This window comes from Pelophylax lessonae (assembly GCF_965119305.1).
Source record: "Pelophylax lessonae genome assembly, chromosome: 3".
Lineage (NCBI taxonomy): Eukaryota > Metazoa > Chordata > Amphibia > Anura > Ranidae > Pelophylax > Pelophylax lessonae.
In genome coordinates, this window is record NC_138770.1 from 42,406,385 (window position 1) to 42,425,454 (window position 19,070).

The window sequence follows — 19,070 nt, forward strand, 5'->3', positions numbered from 1 at the left end:
TAGAAATATATTAATGCCTAGTCCAGCCTTTCTCAGCCGGAGGCTCCTCTAAAGGTTTCTAGTGGTGTCTTGAGAAATTAACAATTTCTGTCTCTCAGTAAGAACTGGTATTAGTGAGCTGTAAGGGCGACGATGATGTAAGGGCTTGTTCACACTTGACTAAACTTCTAACAAATGCTCCTATAGCATTATTGTGCTTTAGTATGGGCATTAGACTCACGTTAATGCGCTTTAGTATAGGCATTAGAGTGGCATTAATGCACTTTAGTATAGGCGTTATTGCGCTTTAGTATAGGCGTTAGACTAGCATCTTTGCGCTTTAGTATAGGCATTAGAATGGCGTTATGGCACTTTAGTATGGGCTTCAGACTCGCGTTAATGTGCTTTAGTATAGGCGTTAGACTGGGGTTTTTGTGCTTTAGTATAGGCGTTAAACTGGCATTAATGTGCTTAAGTATAGGCGTTAGACGGTCGTTAATACACTTTAGTATGGGCATTAGACTGGCGTTAATGTGCTTTAGTATAGGCGTTAGACTGGTGTTAATATGCTTTAGTATAAGCATTAGACTGGCGTTAATGCACTTTAGTATAGGCGTTAGACTGGCGTTATGGTGCTTTAGTATGGGCATCAGACTCACGTTAATGTGCTTTAGTATAGGCGTTAGACTGGCGTAAATGCGCTTTAGTATAGGCGTTGGACTGGTGTTTTTGTGCTTTAGTATAGGCATTAATGCACTTTAGTATAGGCGTTAGAATGGCGTTTTTTTTGCTTTAGTATAGGCGTTAGACTGGCATTAATGCGCTTTAGTATAGGCGTTAGACTGGCGTTAATGCGCTTTAGTATAGGCGTTATTCCGCTTTAGTATAGGCAGGGCTTATTTCTCAGAGAATAGGTGAAGGAACTCCTCCCTTCCAAGTCACCCCTTGACTCTGCCCCCTACCAACCTCCAAGCACCATTCCTTGGGTCCACCACTTATCCACCTCCCAGTACCACCTCTTTTAGAGAATAAGTATAACTTTGGTGCTAAGTATTTTGTAAATAATTTGTTAATGATAACAAGAAAGGCAGTAAAATAGATCTAGCAACAATAGACTCCCCAGCTGGCAGCATCAATAGACCCTCCAGCACACCCCAGCACCCCTTGGCATGCAGCTCTGGATGTGTCGGAACTGTGTTCCCCCACGTTCCTGCTGAAAAAAACCCCTGAGTATCGGCGTTAGACTGGCGTTAATTCACTTTAGAATGGGCATTAGATTTGCGTTAATGTGCTATAGTATAGGCGTTAATATGCTTTAGTATATACAGTGCCTTGCGAAAGTATTCGGCCCCCTTGAACTTTGCGACCTTTTGCCACATTTCAGGCTTCAAACATAAAGATATAAAACTGTAATTTTTGTGAAGAATCAACAAGTGGGACACAATCATGAAGTGGAACGAAATTTATTGGATATTTCAAACTTTGTTAACAAATAAAAAACTGAAAAATTGGGCGTGCAAAATTATTCAGCCCCTTTACTTTCAGTGCAGCAAACTCTCTCCAGAAGTTCAGTGGGGATCTCTGAATGATCCAATGTTGACCTAAATGACTAATTATGATAAATAGAATCCACCTGTGTGTAATCAAGTCTCCGTATAAATGCACCTGCACTGTGCTAGTCTCAGAGGTCCGTTTAAAGCGCAGAGAGCATCATGAAGAACAAGGAACACACCAGGCAGGTCCGAGATACTGTTGTGGAGAAGTCAGGGCCGGTGCAAGGATTTTTGACACCCTAGGCGAAACCTCATTTTGCCGCCCCCGTTGGCTCCGCCCCTTAGCTCCGCCCCATTGGATCCGCCCAGGCTCCACCTCCTTTGCCCTCCACATGTATATCTCACCTTTTTAATGACTGCTACCATTTTGCATACAACGCTTTACTAGACCAGCTAATTTTAAAATAGTTGATTTTAATTGTAAACATTTTCTCATATGCAAAACATAACTTAGCAGTTCACACTATTGCGATGCGGGAACACGGCGAATCTACTGCGTGTTCCCGCATCGCATTCACAGCACAGGCAGTTCACACTGCCATATGCGATACGCTGGGGGTGTCAATTCAAAGTTAATGACACCCCCAGATCAGATCGCATATTGCAGTGCAATCTAAGTCTGACAGTTCGCACATGAATCGGATCGCACTGGTTTGAACCACCATGCGATCCGATTCTGCTGTGGACAAAAAAAGGGTCCTGTGTAAGTTCAAATTCAGATGTGAATTCAGCCATACAATCTGTATGGTGGAATTTGCCTCGCACAGACATCGCATGTGATTTGCAGAGCAGTGCGCTCCGAATCACATGCGATGTCTGTCATCGCAATAGCGTGAACTGGCACTAAAATTACATGCGATGTCTATGTGGTGTGAATTCAGCCATGCAGATTGTATGGCTGAATTCAAATCTGAATCGCATTGAACTCGCACAGGACCCTTTTTTTGTCAACAGCAGAATCGGATTGCATGGTGTTTCACACCAGTGCGATCCAATTCCTGTGTGAACTCTCAGTTTGCACTGCGATATGCGATCTGATCTGGGGGTGTTGTTAACTTTTAATTTATACCCCCAGCGTATCGCATATGGCAGTGTGAACTGCCTGTGCTGTGAATGCGATGCGGGAACACGCAGTAGATTTGCAGCGTTCCTGCATCAAAATAGTGTGAACCGGCACTAAGTGCCGGTTCACACTTGTGTGATGCGGGAATGCTGAGAATATGCAGCGTGTTCCCGCATCGCATCCGCACATCTGGCAGTTCACACTGCCATATGCGATACGCAGGGGGTGTCAATTCAAAGTTAACGACACCCCCAGTTGCGATCGCATATTGCAGTGCGATCTGCAAGTTCGCACAGAATCGGATTGCACAAGTGTGAACCACTGTGCGTTCCGATTCGGATGCGGCTCAAAAAATGCCTCATGTGCGAGTTTGCTGCGGATGTGCTGCGAATTCAGCCATACAAAGTGTATGGCTGAACTCGCATCCGCACATGAGATCGCATGTAATGAAGGAGCAGTGCGCTCCGAATTACATGCGATCTTGCAAACCGCACAAATGTGAACCGGCACTCAGTCTGCAGACTGCAGGTTGAACAAAAAAAAATCTTTAAGTACTGTATATGGCCAGCTTTACTGAAATCAGATGTCTAACTTAATAGCAGTCAGAAATAACCACCTTAACACCCTCCCCCTGGCCCCCGGATAGCTTCTAATTCTAAACCAGGATCTTAAACCAGGATCTTTTAGGATAGCTTCTTAAGTGCCGGTTCACACATGTGCGGCTGCGGCGATCGCATATAATATCGGAGCGCACTGCTCCTTCATTATATGCGATCGGATGTGCGGTGCGAATTCAGCCATACACTTTGTATGGCTAAATTCGCACTGCACCCGCAGTAAAGTTGCACATGACCCTTTTTTTTGATCCGCATCAGGATCGGATCGCACAGTGGTTCACACTTGTGCGATCCGATCCTGTGCGAACTGTCAGATCGCACTGCGATATGCGATCAAACTGGGGGTGTCGTTAACATTACATTGACCCCCGTTAGTGTATCGCATATGGCAGTGTGAACTGCCAGGGGTGCGTTTGCGATGCGGGAACAGGCTGCGAATTCGCAGCCTTCAGGCATCGCATAAGTGTGAACCGAGCCTGAACCAGGATATTGTAACAGTATGTAGAAAACATATTTTAAATTATGATTCTATGAGTTGAGTCCTCCAGCCAAGGCTCCAGCACGCACCTTCCACTCGTTTCTTGTATTCTTGCTTTGGTTTCCTGGGTTCAGTTGCTGGCTTGCTGCTCCCTCAACTGCATAGACTCACACTCCATGCTTCCTCTCTGCCGCCTCTTCTCCCCACTCCCAGACCCCCACGCTGGCTGCACTGACACGCCCAGTCCCTCTGATATGTGAAGTGATTGATGATATCACTCCACAGCTTAGCACAGGACAGGAGAAGAGGAAGGACCTACGGGAGCCTAGGCTGACTGATCAGTATTTACATCTGGAGGGAGGAGGGGGAGAAGGGGGAGGAGGGGGGTGAGACTCCGTGACAGAGACAGACTGTCACAGACATCAGACTGTCAGCAGCGGACCGACTGTTCACAGGACACGGTTATGACACTTGCCGAGTTGCCGATCACAGTGCGCCTGTCAGTGATTGATCGATTAGATAGTACAGAGACCAGAGCGGCTCGCTGCTGCACAGCACAGAGGAGAGGGAGGGAGAGACTGAGAAGGGGAATTGAAACCAGCGGGAGGCCGCCCTAGGTGGCAGTGCGCTCTAGGCGGCTGCCTAACTTGCCTAGTGGTAGCTCCGGCCCTGGGAGAAGTTTAAAGCTGGATTTGGATACAAAAAGATTTCCCAAGCTTTAAACATCCCAAGAAGCACTGTGCAAGCGATAATATTGAAATGGAAGAAGTATCGGACCACTGCAAATCTACAAAGACCTGGCCGTCCCTCTAATCTTTCAGCTCATACAAGGAGAAGACTGATCAGAGATGCAGCCAAGAGGCCCATGATCACTCTGGATGAACTGCAGAGATCTACAGCTGAGGTGGGAGACTCTGTCCATAGGACAACAATCAGTCGTATACTGAACAAATCTGGCTTTTATGGAAGAGTGGCAAGAAGAAAGCCATTTCTTAAAGATATCCATAAAAAGTGTCGTTTAAAGTTTGCCACAAGCCACCTGGGAAACACACCAAACATGTGGAAGAAGGTGCTCTGGTCAGATGACACCAAAATCAAACTTTTTGGCAACAATGCAAAACATTGTGTTTGGCGTAAAAGCAACACAGCTCATCACCCTGAACACACCATCCCCACTGTCAAACATGGTGGTGGCAGCATCATGGTTTGGGCCTGCTTTTCTTCAGCAGGGACAGGGAAGAAGGTTAAAATTGATGGGAAGATGGATGGAGTCAAATACAGGACCATTCTGGAAGAAAACCTGATGGAGTCTGCAAAAGACCTGAGACTGGGACGGAGATTTGTCTTCCAACAAGACAATGATCCAAAACATAAAGCAAAATCTACAATGGAATGGTTCACAAATAAACATATCCAGGTGTTAGAATGGCCAAGTCAAAGTCCAGACCTGAATCCAATCGAGAATCTGTGGAAAGAACTGAAAACTGCTGTTCACAAACGCTCTCCATCCAACATCACTGAGCTCGAGCTGTTTTGCAAGGAGGAATGGGCAAAAATTTCAGTCTCTCGATGTGCAAAACTGATAGAGACATACCCCAAGCGACTTACAGCTGTAATCGCAGCAAAAGGTGGCGCTACAAAGTATTAACTTAAGGGGGCTGAATAATTTTGCATGCCCAATTTTTCAGTTTTTTATTTGTTAAAAAAGTTTGAAATATCCAATAAATTTCGTTCCACTTTATGATTGTGTCCCACATGTTGTTCATTCTTAACAAAAAATTACAGTTTTATATCTTTATGTTTGAAGCCTGAAATGTGGCAAAAGGTCGAAAAGTTCAAGGGGGCCGAATACTTTCGCAAGGCACTGTAGGTGTTAGACTGGCGTTAATGCGCTTTAGTATGGGCATTAGACTGGCGTTTTACAAGCGTTAAAGAGGCTTAAAAAACGCTCCCCAAACGCCCTATGGGAAGTGACATTACAGGGAATAAACAATTGACTTGTCATGATGAATGTTTCCTGTGCAAACTCCATTAGAAGGGAAGGCAGCAGCATGGATTCCTTTATTAGGCTTTATCTCATGTTTGGCCTCCTGCAGATGATGCTGATATACGAGCAATTGGCTGAGAAGAAGGGCATCCAGGCGATATTGGGTACATCCAATTATCTCTCAAAGTTATTCCAAAGGGCACTTCATGCCCTGTATCGTGATTTGCACACCTACCCTCAGAATGGGATATCGGCCATCTTCAAGCAGCACAAACAGGAAGTGCATAGAAGGAAGTGGCTGCAGGTCACTCTATGCTCTCCTCTATTATTACAGAGCATTGTGGGACATTATTTTCCTCCTGCTTTACATTATTTTGTAAATTTGAACGCACTTGAACCGCGCCACAAACTCCTGGGTTAGAGACTTTTTTCCTTCCAAAACTCTTTGATGCCTCCAAACTCCAGAACCCAATCTGGCAATTACTTATCCCTGAGAAAACGGAATACCCGAATTTCTCAGTTCTCAATAGCCATTCTGGAGTCGCTCAATCCACATCCTTGAGAACCCTGTGTGCCATTTCTCTAATTTTTATACAATGGCAGGGCCCACCACTGTCAGAAAGGTTAATTCTAAATGGATGACCTGTAAAGGTTTTTAAAACATTGCCTATATGCAATTTCTGGACTACTAAATTTGCCGTTATTTGACCGACACACAAATTCCTTTGCTTTTTTTTCCCGTTCATTACATTTTTTATTGAAATTTTACTTTTAACAAGATTGTAGTAAAAAAAATAAAGAAATAGTAAAGGTAGAAACACAATTGTCTATTTCTATAGAATTGTCTATTGTTATAGATATAGCACCCTCCTAGGTAGGTGCTAGTGAGAGAGTATCGTTTTTGGCTCTGTCTGCCTATCAGAGGAGCAGCAGGTAAATCTATATAGCTTTCTGCCTACCAGAGAGCAGGATCTGCGAGTTAGGTCTGCTTATGGTGCTCAGTGTGTGATTCATCTGGTCTAGGGAGTGTTTCACACTGGTCCAATAGGGAGGCATATTGGACAGTGGAGGAAATCTGACCAATGGGTACACAGGCTTTGATACAGCCCCAGTGATTGGCACAGATTGATTGTCTCAGTGCATAGTGAGGTGTGGTATAAAAGCTAGGAGCACATGTGCTGCTGGGTCTTTGGCTGGTGAGCAGAGTCCCGGAGGGAAGGGGGCAGCTGCCCTTCCTCTGTAGCAGTGGCACGCGGTCACAGGCAGTCGGCCTGGGAACCAGAAGGAAGGAGCTGAACCCAGGGGTCCATGAGAGCTGACTGGAGGGGTAAAGACACTGGAGACCCTCGAAAAACAGTATCCTGAGTACAAGGGATGGTGTCTAGGGGCCTGACCTGAGGGGGGCCACCCTGGTGTAGGATAGTCAGAGGACAGGTGTCAGCAGGTGGAGTGAAAGGGGGTACTAGGTGTGTATCCCAAAGAAAATTCATCCTAACAAGTCATCCAAACAGAGACTTAATTCTAAATTCATCCAAGTGGCAAGGTGAATCAGCAGCCTGGCTGCATCTTCAGACAGGAGTCCTCATCTACTGTGAGTAGTTCAAGTCTGAGTATCCCACTCTTCCCTTCTCCCATCCCTAATTTAAATAAAAACACAAAAACAACTACATCCCCTAGACCAGTGATGGCGAACCTTGGCACCCCAGATGTATTGGAACTACACTTCCCATGATGCTCAACTACACTGCAGAGTGCATTAGCATCATGGGAAATGTAGTTCCAGAACATCTGGGGTGCCAAGGTTCGCCTTCACTGCCCTAGACTTTTCATTGACTGAGTTAAATTGTGCACGCTGCAGTTGCTATCGGTAACCCAGGGGGATCCCAAGGTGAACAATCCAGAAGTCCTCTAGGGGGCAGTGCTACACAGATGCCCTGTGAGGTTTCATACAATGTCCTCAAACTACCCTGAAAAGTGTTGGTGCTGTGGGTGGGGGGGGGGGGGGGGGGGGGTGAGCACATGATTAACATATGGTGGACTTGCCCCAAGATTGCCCCAAGATTATAACATTTTGGGAGTCTGTGTTTCAAATTTGCTCTTTTGTTATTGGTATATCATACCAGAAATGGCCTTATTGTCTATTTATCCGGGTTTCAAGGGAGAGACTAAAAAAGGGACTGCTTAGTTTTTCTCCTCTCCGCAGCTTGAATACTTATGTAGACATTAAAACACCAATGCTGCTCCTACTATTGAAGAGTGGACAGTTGAACTAAATCATTTAAGGAGAATGGCGAAATTAACTGCAAGTATACAAGAATGTTATCCCAAGTACACGGCTGTGTGGTCTCCTTGGATTGAGTTTTTGGATTCTGACTCCCTGGGATCCTTCTTATAAATAGTTTCTACTTTACAGATTTGTTCTGGCTTAAAATGGTGGCATTGACAGTTTTTTTTTTTTTTTTGGGATGGTGAGGAGTTCTAAAAGATGGCTTGTCAGAGAGATACAGTAGCTATGTGCCTAAATTTTTTTTTTTTTCTCTTTCCTATTTTTTTCCCCTTTACTTCTCTTGACTTTTCTTTATGTTTGTTTTGTTTTCAGACAGATTTCTGCCCAAGTGAAATAATGGTGTAGCACTGCCCCCTTGAGGATTGCCAGATTTTACATTTTTCGGGTCCCCCTGAGTTACCATTAGCAACTTTGATATGCTCCAATACCCCTATCACTGGCTCCAGCACATGCCGATCATCGGGATCCGCCGATCTTTAGAGCAAGTGACAAGAGAGAGCTTTGTGTATGTAAACAACACAAAGCTCTCTTCTGACAGCGGTGATGTGTCCTTTTTTGTTAGTAGTGGTAGACTAGGACAGTCTTTGGGTGCACAGCTGAAGACCATGCAGGAACATATAGCACAAGTAGTTGTAGACTAGGAAAGCCTATGGGCGCACAGCTGAAGACCATGCAGGAACATATAGCACAAGTAGTTGTAGACTAGGACAGCCTATGGGCGCACAGCTGAAGACCATGCAGGAACATATCGCACAAGTAGTTGTAGACTAGGACAGCCTATGGGTGCACAGCTGAGGACCATGCAGGAAAATATTGCACAAGTAGTTGTAGACTAGGACAGCCTATGGGCGCACAGCTGAAGACCATGCAGGAACATATTGCACAAGTAGTTGTAGACTAAGACAGCCTATGGTTGCACAGCTGAGGACCATGCAGGAAAATATTGCACAAGTAGTTGTAGACTAGGACAGCCTATGGGTGCACAGCTGAAGACCATGCAGGAACATATCGCACAAGTAGTTGTACACTAGGACAGCCTATGGGTGCACAGCTGAAGATCATGCAGGAACATATAGCACAAGTCTGTAGACTAGGACAGTCTGAATTATTGCAACTGAGAACCACAAGACAGTTTTGCAACATAAATAGTCAGGCTGGAACAGTTCAAAACCAAGGATAAACTGTAGCACATAAATTAGGTTTACAGATCCTGGGGGTGGGGAACAAGTCCATGGGCACTGTCCATAGAGTAGTCCAGCAGCCAGTCCAGAGGTTCTCCAGGGGCAGACAGCTCCCTCACAGTTCTCAGCTCATGGGGAAGGGGGAGAATATCTCCTGAGGGCTCCAGACTATGTAACAACCTAGCTCCACCTGGGCACATCTCCCCCTGGGATTGGCTAGGCCCTGCTAAATATTCAGACTGGACATTTGATTTCTCCCTCCCTACGCTCTAGAAATTTCTTCTAGAGGCAGGAGGAAGCATACAAACTCCCAGCCTATGAAACCCTGAATATAGCAGAGCAAATAATCACTGCTCCTCTGATTACAGAGCAAGCCAAAAACTTAATTTACCTAGCAGCCTATCTAGGAGGGTGCTACAGCCAACCCCCTCATGAAAAATAGGCCCTGTCCTCATGGGCGGTAGCACGAAAATGCTCTTGAACAAGAGCGGAGTATCCCACAATAACAATAGATGGGGAAAGGCAAAAAACAAAGTAACTGAAATTTGTATGTGGCATTACACATAGTAAAATGATCTTTAGACAGGTTTAACATTTTTATTTCCATAAATTTTTATTGAATTTTCATACAAAGCTACAAACAAATATAAGGGTGCAATTGCCAAAAGCAATGCAAAAGATACAGAGAAAAGAGGAAAAGTATTATACAGCCAATAAGTCACAGTAAATTAGCAGTAATAAAACAGTACAATGAAACAAAAAAAGTAGTCATCTTAAATCAGCGTTATCGTTATTACACCAGTCTACCCAGGTTTGCCAATATTTCAGAAAGGTGACATGGGAGTTGGAGCTCAAGGACAAAGCGTTTTTGTATGCAAAATTGGTTCTCATTAGAGAAATGGCTTCTGACGTGTTAGGCCCCATCTGACTTTTCCAGTGCCTAACTATGATGGTTCTGGCTGCCAGTAGTATATAGGTAATAATATTGTGATTTATAGTTAGGTAGCTTTCGATCCCTAAGTTCAGAAGTGCCAAGGCTAGATTAATGGGCAGTAGAACACCCATAATGTCCACGATAATTCGAAAAATTTTGTGCCAAAATCTAGTTAAACATTTACACGACCATAAGATATGAATCAAGATTCCATTCCGCCCGCATTCCCAACAGCAGAAATGGGAGTTGATGGAGGAAAACCTAGCTAAGCGATACGGGGAATAGTAACAACAAGAGATTATTTTCGGAATCATTTCCCAATTATTAGTAATTTGTGCAGTATAGAGGTAAAGACTTTAGGCCATTGCAGGGCAGTGTATTGATCATATAAGTCCGATTCCCAATGTATCATAACAGCTGATTTGGTCAAGGTCAGTTTATCTACAAATTATAAACAGCGATATACCCTTGCTAGGAGAATCGGATGAAGTATAACATTTCCATGTCTTGGGATATATAGTTAGTGGGGGGGGTGGATAAGCGGGAATGAGGTGAAAAATACGGAGTAAGGTGAAATACAGCACTTTTGGGATTTTGAATTGGGCATTCACATAGTAAATCGTCAACAGTGGTAAGACCATGTTGGGACAGTGGACTAACCAAGGTATTTGGGATAAGAGATTCTACAACTTGAATAGACAATCTGGCATCTTGGTTGGGTTGGCTACATGCAGAAAATACAAGTGCAAAACTTAGAGAACATGGCCGGAGACTGGCATCAGGTCATATCAGAAGTGAATCAGGTGTCCGAACTCTTACAGCATATATTCACATATATATATATATATATATATATATATATATATATATATATATATATATATATATAAAGCCTAACTGGGTAGAACCCTACCCCTAACTAAACACAAATGGTTAGTGCATGAACCACTTAAGGACCAGGCCTATTTCTGACATCAGTTGTTTACAAGTTAAAATCAGTATTTTTTGCTAGAAAATTACTTAGAACCCCCAACTATTATATATATTTTTTTAGCAGAGACCCTGGAAAATAAAATGGAGATTGTTGCAATATTTTATGTAACACTGCATTTGTGCAGTGGTCTTACAAACGCAAAGACACTTTTTTGAAATAAAATATAAGAAAAAAGTAAAGTTAGCTCAACTTTTTTCTAGAATGTGAAAGATAACATTACATCGAGTAAATAGATACCTAACATGTCATACTTCAAAACTGCGCACACTCGAGGAATAGCAACAAATTTTGGTACTTAAAAATCTCCATAGGCGACGCTTTTTAAAATTTCTACAGGTTACCAGTTTAGAGTTACAGAGGAGGTCTAGTGCTAGAATTATTGCTCTCGCTCTAATGATTGCGGAGATACCTCACTTGTGTGGTTTGAACACTGTTTACATATGTGGGAGCGACTTGCGTATGCGTTCGCTTCTGCTCGCGAGCTCAGAGGGACATGGCGCTTTAGCTTTAAAAAAAAAAAAATTTCTTATTTATTTTACTTTTTTCATTGTCCCTTTAAAAAAAATGTTTTAAGCACTTTTATTACTATTACAAGGAATGTAAACATCCCTTGTAATAGAAATAAGCAGGACAGGGCCTTTTAATCTCACATTCACACTTAAAAGCAATAAAAAAAAAGAAAATTGGCCCTTTAAGGCTGTTGGGTATGACGTCGCTCCGGTCCTCCAAGGCCATAGAGTGGAGGCCATCTTGCCCTCACTCGACTTCCTGCACAGCAATTGAGAGGACCGGATTGTTTTGCCCGCTACCGACGGCTCCGATAAGCGGGGAAAAGTACCAGGAAGCGGCAGGGGGGGCACCTCTCCCGCCGCCCATAAAAGTGATCCTGCAGTGAATCCGCCGCTGGGACCACTTTTACATGAAAGAGGAATCAGAAATACTGAGGTTATGGCAGTTACCTGGTGCAATAGTTCCGGTATTTAACGTCATAGTAGCAGGTTAATACATGGTGGGCGGTCAGGAAGTGGTTAAAGTCCATGAACTATACTTTTGTATACATCGCCAGTGACCAAATTACTGAAGTGCCCTTAGTGGATACAGGACCCATTTTCAAATAATCAGAACAGGTGTAGTGATCTTGACACTCTGTTCTCTTCCAGAGCCTTGGACCAAAGCAGAAAGATAAATCCTGACTATCCTAAATCCTGCCTATAACAACTAGGAGCACGTATCTTGCATATCCGCAGCATTAAATCCTGAGCAAGGATAAATAGCATGCTACAATATCTCCTGTTTTTTTACTATATACACGCATTTTCATGTATAATCACGCTCTAGCCCTTGGCTCTGCAATTCCAAAGTCCAATAGGCCTTAAAGAACAAACTGCATTAAAAAAATTACAAAAAATCAAACGCAACTGTTTGGTAGGGTTTTTTTTCTCTTCTTCTTGGGAAATCCAGCAAACTGAGAAAAGGGCAGGGGATCCACCTTCTACATTATTCAACAAAGCAACAGGAATTTCAAAAAGTGGGTTGCCCTCTACTTTAGGCAACAGTTCAGTTCAATGCATGGCAACAGCAACAACAGAACAATTCTGGCAGACTAGGAGCAAGGGCAGAGGTTCCCCTCTTCAGGGATCCTGTAGGAGCAACTAGAAATGTCCAGGCATGAGCTGCCCCAGCAACACAGGATACTGGTAACACAGCAGCCATTGGCTCTACTAAAGTTTCACGCCTTACAGCTTCATAAGTGGGGTAGAAGGGAGTTCCCCATTTGCCCCAAATGTCAAGCCCACCCTGGGGACCTCATCCACATGTTATGGCGATGCCCCAAGCTTGTGAGATATTGGAATCATGTTATTTCAATAATCAACAGCGTGTACCAGGTGCAATTGGCTGTGGATCTGCTGACAAGCTTGTTGGGTAGAAAATCTGAGAAAAGAGCAGAGGATCCACCTTCTACATTATTCAACAAAGCAACAGGAATTTCAAGAGGTGGGTTGCCCCATACTTTAGGCAATAGTGCAGTTCAACACATGGCAACAGCAACAACAGAACATTTCTGGCAGACTAGGAGCAAGGGCAGAGGATCCCCTCTTCAGGGATCCTGTAAGAGCAACTAGAATTTTCCAGGCATAAGCCTGAACCCTGTGACACAGGATACTGGCACCACAGCAGCCATTAGCTCTACTAAAGTTTAATGCTTCACAGCTTCATAAGTGGGGTAGAAGGGAGTCCCCCATTTGCCCTACTTCCCCCCCCCCCCCCAAAAAAAAAAAAAACCCTCCCCCCAATACATACACCTTCAAAACTGCATCAAGTAGTGGGTATGGTCAAATTTCAAGAACAGTGGGAGGGTCTTAAAGGGGCAGTAAATACAAGGAGTGCATTATGTACAGAGTGCAGAGTTTGGTGGGGTTACACACAGAGTGCAGAGTTCAGGGGTGCTCCATGTGTAGAGTTCGGGTGTGCGCTACACACAGAGTGCAGAGTTCAGGGTGCACTACACAGAGTGCATAGCTCAGCCTTCTTTCACAGCTGCTTACCTCTTCATCCCCCATCCCAATCTGAAGTTCACCCCTCTTCTTCTCTAGTACCGCTCTGCACACTGTGGGTGGCTCTGCCTGCCTCACTTGCAGGGAGATCATCCAGTAGGAGTGTCCGCATCCTCACTGCACCCGGGCACCTGCATCTCCTTTGTCCCCAATCCTGCACTCAGTGGGAGCCACTCAGGAGATCAGATCTATGGAAGCCGTTGGGAGACAAGCTGTCACTTGTAAACACAGAAGCCAGACCCCTGTGTTTATAAGTGATAGTGGTGACCAGGGAGCAGAGGGAGCCTAAACCAAAGGTGGTGGAACAGATTTCCACCAAGTTCCAGCTGAAAAAAAAGCCCTGGCCAGAAAACTAATTGCTAGATTTTGTCTCTCTACAAAATCTCTGAGGAGCGCGGGGTGGATCCAGGCAGTGAATAGTATACTCGTTCGAGAAAAAAAACACATATCATAGAAATTCTCCAAAGAAATTTCAGAATATATGGCAATGTTGGCTGAATACCCCAGGATTAGCCCCCCCAAAATTGATGCTTGATAGACTGTTGCGGGGATAGATCGGTGGACTTTGTTCTGATGTCTCACAAAACTTATTACATATGAGACAAAAGGTGGACTGGTCAGGAGTTATCGGTTCCCAGAAAGGGAAATAATAATGAGAGTATTTTCTTCCAGGTTGTTAACAGTTTACAGGTTGGATTTGTTTTATCTGTTTTTGATTTTATTTTCTTTGGCATTACAAGATGCGTACACCTATTCTACTATACTTGAACGGCTGTTCAGTTTTCGAGGAATTACTTTGCATTCGAGTTGTTTTTTTATCTGCAAGAATTGAATGTCTAACTGTCTGTACAAATGTAATGCCTGATGCTTAAGATCAACAAACATCTATTTTTTTTTTCTGATTAAAAAACGTTTCACTCTTAGGTACCTTTCACACTTGTGCGACCTAAAAGTTGTGCGATTTTGACTGGACTTGCAGCAATGCCTATGTCTTTGGACCTCAAAACGCATTAAAATCGGCCCAAAGTAGTGCAGGGACTACTTTGAAGTCCTTGCAAATTGAAGTCGTACAGATATAAACGGTACTTATTGGATAATAGCCCCCCCTAATAGCTTCCCCTTACCCGCGGCCACAGGCATAGCTCCCCAACTTCAGTCCTGGCCTTGAAAACAAGTTATTTCTGCATGGTGTTAGAGGTGCTCAGCACACCACATTTTACTACAGTTGGCTGGAAAAGCTCTGGACACCCCATGCCTCAATTGAAAGCACAGGTGGTGGGGAGCAGAGTACATGGGGGAGGGGGGGGGGGGGAAAGAGGAATATATGCAGGAGAAGTTCACCATAAAGCCAGCAGTGAATCCCTGCCTCGACTGGTACTGTAGATTTTTTTTACAATTCACCCATACAAGGCACAACCGCTCAGCTCCCTCTACCATGGCCACAGGAAACTGCCTACGTAGACACGCCACACACCAGTGTCCACTAACCACTCCCACTATTCAGCTAATAGCCTTAGATACCCTAGGAACATGCCTCGCCCCAGCACAATCCCTGATCAGCACCCGAAGAAACGGATGTGCTTCACCAGCTTGGTACAACCACACCACGAGTTGCCCACAAGCTGAAATTTACTTTTGTCTCTCACTCCCACACTCTACCCGTGCAGTCCTGAATTCCGCCTTTCTCCCCAGGGCTCATTGGTGCCAATTTCTCTTCCTGCCAAGCAGAATCCACCCACGTCCAGAGGTACCTCTTTGCTGCCCACTAGATTGCACCTGCACTGGAAGCTATTTTCTCTGACAGACAGGCACCTTTTTCACAACACATTAGTAATCCTCTCCTGTTGTGAATAAACTCAGAAGTCCACAGAAGCTCCCTGGCTCTTGACCCCAACACTTGATTCTCTCATTGGTTGCCACCGGCAACGGCTGCATTCACTTCACCCTGTAAACAAAAATTAATTTAAAGGTCAGCTGCTACAAATACTGTAGCTGCTGACTTTTAAAAAATACACACTTACCTGTCCCAGGATCCAGTGCTGTCCTCACCCGACCCAGCTCTTTACTGGTCTTCGGGTGCAGATGCCCACATCCTAACTGTGGGCAGCTGACTGTGATTTTTATGTGGCTTCACAGCCGCTCTGCCGCGTGATCGGTCTCACAGTCTCCTGGAACCTGTGACATGTCCCAAGAAGCTGCAGGGGAGGTAAACGTCCTCTTAGACCGCCGCTGTGATCTGACTGGAAGTTTAAACGGGTATCTGTCAAAAGCAGGTTCCCGCTCCCTCCACGAATATAAAAAAACAAAAAAAACTAGGACAGTCAATGGGTGCACAGCTGAGGACCATGCAGGAACAAATTGCACAAGAAGTTGTAGACTAGGACAGCCTATGGGTGCACAGCTGAAGACCATGCAGGAACTTTTAGCACGAGCAGTGTGAGACTAAGACAGTCTATGGGTGCACAGCTGAAGACCATGCAGGAACTTTTAGCACGAGCAGTGTGAGACTAAGACAGTCTATGGGCGCACAGCTGAAGACCATGCAGGAACTTTTAGCACGAGCAGTGCGAGACTAAGACAGTCTATGGGTGCACAGCTGAAGACCATGTAGGAACCTATAGCATAAGCAGTTGTAGACTAAAGCCCCGTACACACGATCAGATTATCGAATGATCTGTCGTCTGTTTTTTGTGGCATGCTAGTCTGATGTGGAAAGTGAAGAGGAGAGGTTATTTTCATACGAATTTTCCCGTACGACAGAATTCTACTTCAGAAGTGATGTCATGTGCTGGATTGTTTTGTATGTGTTCTTTCGTCTCTGAGCATGCCTAGTCTTGCTCTGAAGATTTTTTTCCGTCAAAATCTGTACTAATAAGACGAAAATCGGACGTTGTTTTGACAGACGACAAAAATTTTATAGCCTGCACATCAGGATTTTGTCAGCCGAAAAGTCGGAGTCGGCTGTCGAAAGCACCATACTAACAATCCGAAAATCGGCAGATCGGTCGTCAGACGAATTTTCCCTACAGATTTTCTTATCGTGTGTACGGGCCTTAAGACTATGGGTTCACAGCTGAGAAGCATGCAGGAACATCTAGCACGGGTAGATGTAGACTAGGACAATCTATGGGTGCACAGCTGAAGACCATGCAGGAACATATAACATGATCCTGGGGTGGAGAACAAGTCCATAGACTCTGTCCATTGGAGACTAGTCCAGAGGTGCCCCTCGCTAAGCTCTAGAAATGTATTTTAGAGGAAGGGGGAATAAATCAAACCCCAAGGCAATGAAATCCTAAACAGACCAGAGCAATCACTGCTCCTCTAATTACAGAGCAAGCCAAAAACTACATTTACCTGCTTAACTAGTTAGGTGCTACATCCTTTTAAACGGTTTCTTACATGATAAAGATCAGCCATGGAGTATATCTGAGGCGTATATCAGGGTGTGTTTCTTCCCCACACGAAAGCTCTGATATACAGAAAAATTCTTATGGAAGACATTTCCCGCACTCAAAGAACTACTACATGTCGAGGGTTGTGTGGGATCCCTGATGTACAGGAAGGCTGGACTTCAGTGTGTAACAATCCCCTCACTAAGAACAGGGAAGCGGCTTCTCCCCCATGTGAGATCTTTGATGTCTGTAAAGATTTGACGTCTGTGAAAAACATTTCCCGCACTCAGGACAGGAATACGGCTTCTCACCTGTATGCATTCTCTGATGTGTGACAAGATGTGACTTAATTAAAAAACATTTCCCGCACTCAGAACAGGAATACGGCTTCTCACCTGTGTGCAATCTCTGATGTCTGTAAAGACGTGACTTAAATGAAAAAGATTTCCCACACTCGGGACAGGAATACGGCTTCTCACGTTCGTGAGACTTCTGATGTGCGACAAGGTCTGTTTTTTGTGCAAAACACTTCCCACATTCGGGACAGGAATATGGCTTCTCACCTGTGTGCCGTCTCTGATGATTATAAAGAATGGACTTACATGAAAAGCTTTTTCCACACTCACTACAGGAATATGGTTTCTCTCCAGTGTGTGATCTCTGATGATTATAAAGACTGGACTTATTTGCAAAACTTTTTCCGCACTCAAGACATGAGAGTGGCTTTTCCCCTGTATGTGATCTCTGATGTCTGTAAAGATTGGACTTAACTGAAAAACATCTTCCGCACTCAGGACAGGAATATGGCTTCTCCCCCGTGTGCAATCTCTGATGATCATTAAGACGTGACTTCTGTGAAAAACATTTACCGCACTCAGGACAGGAATGAGACCTCTGAGGTGTGACAAATACAACATTTTGTACAAAACATTTCCCGCACTCAGGGCAGGGATGTGACTTCTCCCCTGTGTGAGATCTAATCTGCTCATTAAGATCGGATTTAAAAAGGAAACACTTCCCGTACTCAGAACAGGAAAATCTCTTATCTGTTGGAAGGACGGCACCGTCCCTCACAGTCTGAGGTTCCTCAGGATAAGAGGAATACGATGGTCCATCTACACTGTGTGGTCCCGGATGGACATTTGAGGTAGCCGGGTTTTCTCCTGGACTATACTGTGTGATGTCCTCATCTTCTACTTTACAGTCTGGAGACAAAGTGAGACAATCCTCTGAGGTTTTCCTCATCTCCCGTCCATCTACTAAAATAGAAATAAAAAGATTATTACTAGACATGAGCAGATTGGTTCCCCTAAACCAGGACTCCGCCCACATCAGGCAGCTTTATCTCTGAGAATCTTACAATTCCACCCTCAAGGTAACTAGTAAATGGGTCCTCTGAATCTCCATCTGGTTGATTTCTTTATTTGTGGACCTTAGTCAGAGAGTGAGGAAACAACGAGAACGGTCATTGGCGTTCTTCTTCTACATGTTGTGTTTCCACATGGCTTGTGAGTGTCTGCAGTGAGAATCTTGCTAGATGATGCCGTTCATAACTATTTACCAAATGGACCAAATGAGCGCAGGTAACCTCAGTCATTTTGGGGTCTACAACTTAGGGTAATGGGCTTAGTTTGTCACGGTGGTGGACTGTCAACACGAGATGGGATATTAAGCAGCACAGTGGTGTAGCGGTTAGCACTTTCACCTAGCAACAAGAGGGTCGCTGGTTCGAATCCCAACCACGACACTACCTGCCTGGAGTTTGCCTGTTCTCCCTGTGCCTGCGTGGGTTTCCTCCAGGTACTCTGTTTTCCTCCCACACTCCAAAGACATGTTGGTAGGTTAATTGGATCCTGTATAAAATTGGCCCTATTATGTATGTATGTATGTATGTATGTATGTACTGTATGTATGTATGTGAGTTAGGGACCTTAGATTGTAAGCTCCTTGAGGGCAGGGACTGACGTGAATGTGCAATGAATATGTAAAGCGCTGCGTAAATTGACAGCACTATATAAGTACCTGAAATAATGATAATAATAATAAT

At 44.4% G+C, this 19,070-nt stretch overlaps 1 protein-coding gene and 1 pseudogene across 2 annotated transcripts in view; one reads left to right on the top strand and one right to left on the bottom strand.

The window, feature by feature from the left end:
- The window catches only part of LOC309550683 (uncharacterized protein), a 3,164,715-nt gene that overhangs the window by 1,694,708 nt on the left and 1,450,937 nt on the right, over positions 1–19,070 (top strand). The gene's annotated exons all lie outside the window — the stretch shown is intronic.
- Positions 16,846–19,070, bottom strand: part of LOC309550793 — a 1,525,103-nt pseudogene continuing 1,522,878 nt past the window's right edge. Inside the window, exon 24 of the transcript XR_014226173.1 lies at positions 16,846–17,683. The product of XR_014226173.1 is annotated as an uncharacterized misc_RNA (transcript). The remainder of the gene's footprint in view (positions 17,684–19,070) is intronic.